Genomic DNA, 6402 nt, shown 5'->3' on the forward strand with positions numbered 1-6402 from the left:
CGGCTCGGGTCATGATCTCAGTGTCCTGGGATCGAGTCCCGCATCGGGCTCTCTGCTCAGCGGGGAGCCTGCTTCCCCCTCTGTCTCTGCCTGCCTCTCTGCCTACTTGTGATCTCTCTCTCTGTCAAATAAAATAAATAAAATCTTTAAAAAAAAAAAAAGAGTCATCCCAGCTTCCCACCTTTTCCTCACCAGTTCCATCACCCAATCAATAAATAAGTACAGATGATGTTATTCCTAATCACCTCTCAACGTCATCACGTCCTTTCCATCCCTTGCTTTGTCTTTCTCCAAACCACAACACGTGTGTTACTCTGATCACCATCATCCACACGGCCACCGAAGTGACCTAAAGGGTCTAACCATACCTGAGTGTCAGGGGTAAATGAGTTGACACTGGTAAAGCTCTTAAACAGTCGCCAGAATGTAGTAAGCACTGTATCATCACCATTATTAGTGTTAACTGAGTCCTTAATGGTTACCATCACCTGTTGGGAAGAGATTCAAGCCCCTCAACTTGGCAAACAAAGCCCCCTGCCACTTGGTTCTGTCATTCTCTGCCTTTATTGCCCACTGCTTCCTTTCTTCATCTATACCCTCCAACTTTTCCTCTTCCCCTCTCCTTTTCCCCAGGCCACCTCCTCCTGCAAGCCTTCTCTGACCTCCTCAGGCAACAGCAGTTGCCCCACTCTGAGCTCTCAATGTTGCCCAAGCATATTTCTTTCAGAGCACTTGCCAGGTCTGTGTCTGTCTTCCTAACAGACTTAACCAAGCTTAATTCTCTATTTTCTGAACATAAATATATTTAAATAAGAAAAAAATGAACGTAAGTCTGTTTTATGAATCATCAACATTTTAAAATGAAAACCGTCAGGGCACCTGACTGGCTCAGTCAATGGAGTGTCTCTGCCTTTGGCTCAGGTCATGATCCTGGAGTCCTGGGATGGAGTCCCTTTGGGTTGGCTGCTCAGTGGGGAATCTGTTTCTTCCTGCCCACCTCACGCTCTCTCTTGCTTCCTCTCTCTCTCTCTCTCAAGTAATAAATAAATAAATAAAATCTTTAAAATAAATAAATAGGAGGGACTGGGTGGCTCAGTCATTAAGCGTCTGCCTTAGGCTCAAGTCATGATCCCAGAATCCTGGGATCAGGTCCGGAATCTGGCTCCCTGCTCAGTGTGAAGCCCTCTCACACTCCCCCTGGTGGTGCTCCCACTCTTGCTGTCAAATAAATAAATTAAAATCTTAAAAATTTAAAAAAAAAAAAATTAATAAATAAATAATGAGGAAATGACAACCAACAGGGCACCTGGCTCAGTCGGAGGGAGTATGTGACTCTTGATCTCAGGGTTCTGAGTTCAAGCCCTCCACACTGGATGTAGAGGTTACTTAAAAATACAGTTTGGGGCGCCTGGGTGGCTCAGTCCTTAAGTGTCTGCCCTCAGCTCGGGTCATGATCCCAGGGTCCTGGGATTAAGCCCCACATCTGGCTCCCTGCTCAGCGGGAAGCCTGCTTCTCCCTCTCCCTCTCCCACTCCCCCTGTTTGTGCTCCCTCTCAAGCTGTGTCTCTCTCTGTCAAACAAATAAATAAAATCTAAAATCTAAAAAAATAATTAATTAATTTATAATTAATAATTTAATTAATTAATTAATTTACCAATTAATTGTCACAACCACCTATCAATTTACACACTCCGCATAAAGTAGATGTTTAGTGATATGACACGAGAAATTGCAATGAGGGACGCCTGGGTGGCTCAGTTGGTTAAGCAGCTGCCTTCGGCTCAGGTCATGATCCCAGCGTCCTGGGATTGAGTCCCACATCAGGCTCCTTGCTCAGCAGGGAGCCTGCTTCTCCCTCTGCCTACCATTCTGTCCGCCTGTACTCGCTCTCTCTCCCTCTCTCTCTCTGACAAATAAATAAATAAAATCTTTAAAAAAAATAAAATAAAATAAATTGCAATGAATCGGGCGCCTGGGTGGCTCAGTGGGTTAAGCTTCTGCCTTCAGTTTGGGCCCTGGTCTCAGGATCCTGGGATGGAGCACTGAGTCAAGCTCTCTGCTTGGCAGGATGCCTGCTTCCCCCCTCCCCTGCCTGCCTCTCTGCCTACTTGTGATCTCTGTCAAATAAATAAATAAAATCTTTTATTTATTTTTTTTTTTAAAGATTTTATTTATTTATTTGACAGAGAGAGATCACAAGTAGGCAAAGAGGCAGGCAGAGAGAGAGAGAGGAGGAAACAAGCTCCCTGCTGAGCAGAGAGCCCGATGCGGGACTCGATCCCAGGACCCCGAGATCATGACCCGAGCCGAAGGCAGCGGCTCAACCCACTGAGCCACCCAGGCGCCCAATAAATAAAATCTTTTAAAAAATAAAAAAGAAAGAAAGAAATTGCAATGAGTCTATTCACATCATACCCTAGCTTTAAAACCATTCGTGGATCCCAATGACCACAAGGTAAAATCCAACGTCTTAGTTTAGCATTCAAAGCCTTCAACCTGACTCAAATCAGCTGTACACATGTCTATTACAATGTGTGTCAACCTGAATTATGTAGCTCAATTAACAGATTATGTGTTTGTCTCCCTGGCAATGTTGGAAGCTCCTGGACCACAGGAAGCAGATCTTACTCATTTCCTATCCCAGGCCTCACCCACTTCCCCATTCCCTAACCCATCACCCAGCACATAGTAGGAGTTCCAATTGTTTTGAATAAAATTATCTCCATTATGTTTCTCTGTCAGCTGGAATTTTTTCATTGTGGTATGATATACATAAAATCAAACTTACCTTTTTAACCATTTTTAAGTAGACTGTTCAGAGGCATTAAATACATTCAGTTTGCTGTGTGACCTGTGTTACTGGATTTTGGATAGAGTGTCTTAGCAGACCTCATTGTAAAATTCACTGTGATGAAGAAAAGGGGAATAAAGGAGAAGGTGTGACAAAATACACAGGACAATAAAGCAGATGATTTTGTTCAGATTATTGCAATAGGGGAATACTCATTAGTGAGGAGCGTATCAAAGAGAAGGAAGTAGGGGGGCACCAGGGTGGCTCAGTGGGTTAAGCATCTGCCTTCAGCTCAAGTCATGATCTCAGGGTCCTGGGATTGAGCCTCACATGGGACTTCCTGCTTAGCAGGGAGCCTGCTTCTCCCTCTCTCTTTGCCCCTCCCCCATGTTCTCTCTCTCTTTCTCAAATAAATAAATAAAATCTTAAATTTAATGGGGCGCCTGGGTGGCTCAGTGGGTTAAGCCGCTGCCTTCGGCTCAGGTCATGATCTCAGAGTCCTGGGATCGAGTCCCGCATCGGGCTCTCTGCTCAGCAGAGAGCCTGCTTCCCTCTCTCTCTCTGCCTGCCTCTCCATCTACTTGTGATTTCTCTCTGTCAAATAAATAAATAAAATCTAAAAAAAAAAAAAAAAAATAAAAAAAATAAAAAAGAGAAGAAGGGCTACCTGGGTAGCTCAGTGGTTTAAACCTCTGCCTTAAGCTCAGGTCATGATCCCAGGGTCCTGGGATCAAGCCCCACATCGGGCTCTCTGCTCAGCGGGGAGCCTGCTTCCCCCTCTCTCTCTGCCTGCCTTCTGCCTACTTGTGATCTCTCTCTGTCTATCAAATAAATAAATAAATAAATAAATATCTTTTTAAAAAATTTTTTAAATAAAAAGAAAAAAGAAAAGGAAGGGGGCCCGGTGTTAGTTACATAGACAGGTAAATAAGGGAGTCATCATGAAGAAGGATGGAGATGGTTTTATCTGAGTCACTGAGGAAGGGCTAAAGTGGGTCTTATCTCGCAATATTCTACAGCAGGATAGCCCTTTGAAGTTAGCCATTTCTCTGAACTCAAAATGGGGTGAGAGGGGACACAAAATGGTGAGGGGATTTCTTGACTGTAGCTGCTTTCCAGAAGTACAGGGTTCATATAAAGTTCAACACAGTTAGGTCTTGAGGGTGTTCAAGGTAAGAGAAAAAGGAGCCATGTCCTCCTCCCACACCACCCTACACACACATAGAAGCATCTTCTGAGGGGCACCTGGGTGGCTCAGTGGGTTAAAGCCACTGCCTTCAGCTCAGGTCATGATCTCAGGGTCCTGGGATGGAGCCCCACATTGGGCTCTCTGCTCAGCAGGGAGCCTGCTTCCTCCTCTCTCTATGCCTGCCTCTCTGCCTACTTGTGATCTCTGTCTGTCAAATAAATAAATAAAATTAAAAAAAAAAAAGAAGCATCTTCTGATAGTTGGGGCAGGGCTTGACCCACCATCTTTCAGCTGCTTAATATTCTCTTTTTCTCCAGAGAATCATCTCCCATGATCTATGGCTATACACCCCCAGGGTGGGAGGATGGATAGACAATGTGAGTTGTGCATTCCAGCAGTTCCAAATGATTCCTTTGGTTCTTATCTTGAAAGCCAAGCAGGTGCCTCCACCGAGGAGCAATTTGAAGCCTGATGCCTCTACCCCACCCCATGCCAGAAGCTCCAGATCAGCCTCTTGGCCCCATCCTTTCCTCTCTCTCCCGCCCTTCTCTATTAAAACTTGCCATTCCATTTAAAACCACCCCAAAGCAGAGCCTAACATCAGCCCTGCTAAAGCCAAGTAGACCATTTGTCCCTCCTCAGAGGTCTGGGTTAGGACTTGGGATTAGTCCATCACCAGCCTTGGAGTGGCAGCTAAGCCAGCCCCACCCTAGCCCCTGTCCCATGCCTTCCCAACACACTCCCCACCCCGACTCCCCTGCATCCCCAGTTCTCCAAGCAGACCCTAGAGCACAGAAGGGGACGGGAGCTCTAACACTAACTAGCCAACTACCTTCCAGTGGAAACTTACAGATTCTGGCCTCCCAATGAGCTGCAGTTGAATAGTCTGGAGGGCTTGGGGCCCACAGATGCCTGGCTCCCATGTGCAAACACTTGATTCATAAGTCTGGGGTAGGGCCCAGGGATTTGGTTATGAAAATCTCTCCCCAGAGAATAGGATATGCAGCCAACTTCCAGAACCACATGCTTTCATATCCAGCATCTTATTTTGACCTCACACAGACCCAGTGTGGTGGGCAGGGGAGGCATTACCACAATTGAACATTAGGACATCTGTATTCAGTTCATAGAGTAAATTTCAAACAGGGTATAGCACCTGAATTTTGAGGTAGGATTTTGAGATTTGTTTTAAAATACTCTGGAGGAGGGGTTCTGGCTGGCTCAGCTGGTAGAACCTGTGACTCTTGACTTCTGTGATGTGAGTATGAGCCCCATGTTGGCCTTAGGGATTCCTTAAAAAGAGAGAGGGAAGAATGCTAAGGAGGAAAATTATGTGTGTTAGGGAGAAAGTAGGATAAATGGAAAAAAAAAAAAAGAAAGAAAGGCAGCAAGACCTTTATAAAATGATGAAGCTGGATTATGGGGATATAGGGATTCCCTCTAGGTTTATGTGTTTGAGAGTTGCCATAATAAAAAACTTTTTTAAAATCTCCCTTGGAGATGGTTACGAAATGTGCCGGGTATGCATTTGTGGTGTTTTCTAAATTTCCTCCAGGGAACGAAAACTGTAATTAACTGTAATCTGTAAAGTTCATTGTGACCCATCCAATATAAAGTCATAACTAAAAAGAGAGGAGTCTGCAGTCTAGAACAAGAACAGTCAACGGATGAAAATACTTCCAAGTTGGGGCGCCTGGGTGGTTTACTTGGTTAAGCATCTGCCTCTGGCTCAGGTCATGATCTCAGGGTCTTGGGATTGAGCCCCACATCTGGTTCCGTGCTCAGGGGGAGTCTGCTTCTCCTTCTGTCTCTCCCCTCCCCCTATGCTCTCTCTCTTAAATAAATAAATAAATTTAAAAAAAAAAAGAAAGAAAGAAAATATGTCCGAGTGTATCAATTCTGTCCAGAGAGACAATATTTCTTTCTTTCTTTTATTTGTAAGATTTTATTTATTTGATAGAGTGAGACACCGCGAGAGAGAGAACACAAGCAGGGGAATTAGGAGAGGGAGAAGCAGGCTTCCCCCTGAGCAGGGAGCCTGATCTGGGAATCGATCCCAGAACTCTGGGATCATGACCTGAACCAAAGGCAGACACTTAAGGACTGAGCCACCCAGGCACCCAAGACAGTATTTCTAAGTATCCTGTGTTGGTTATTCAAGTCAAGCCTACTCTCCTAACATATTCATTATGACTTCCCACTTAACATCCTAGCTCTCTTAGAATTTCTCAGTGCAGGGCCTCCTGGGTGGCTCAGTGGGTTAAGCCTCTGTCTTTGACTCAGGTCATGATCTCCAGGTCCTAGGATCCAGGCCCACATTAGCCTCTCTCCTCAGCAGGGAGCCTGCTTCCCCCTCTCTCTCTCCGGGCCTCTCTGCCTAATTGTGATCTCTTGTCAAAAAAATAAATGAGAGGCAAATGG

This window comes from Mustela putorius, unplaced genomic scaffold (assembly GCF_011764305.1).
Source record: "Mustela putorius furo isolate JIRA1106 unplaced genomic scaffold, ASM1176430v1.1 tig00000224_pilon_pilon_pilon, whole genome shotgun sequence".
Lineage (NCBI taxonomy): Eukaryota > Metazoa > Chordata > Mammalia > Carnivora > Mustelidae > Mustela > Mustela putorius.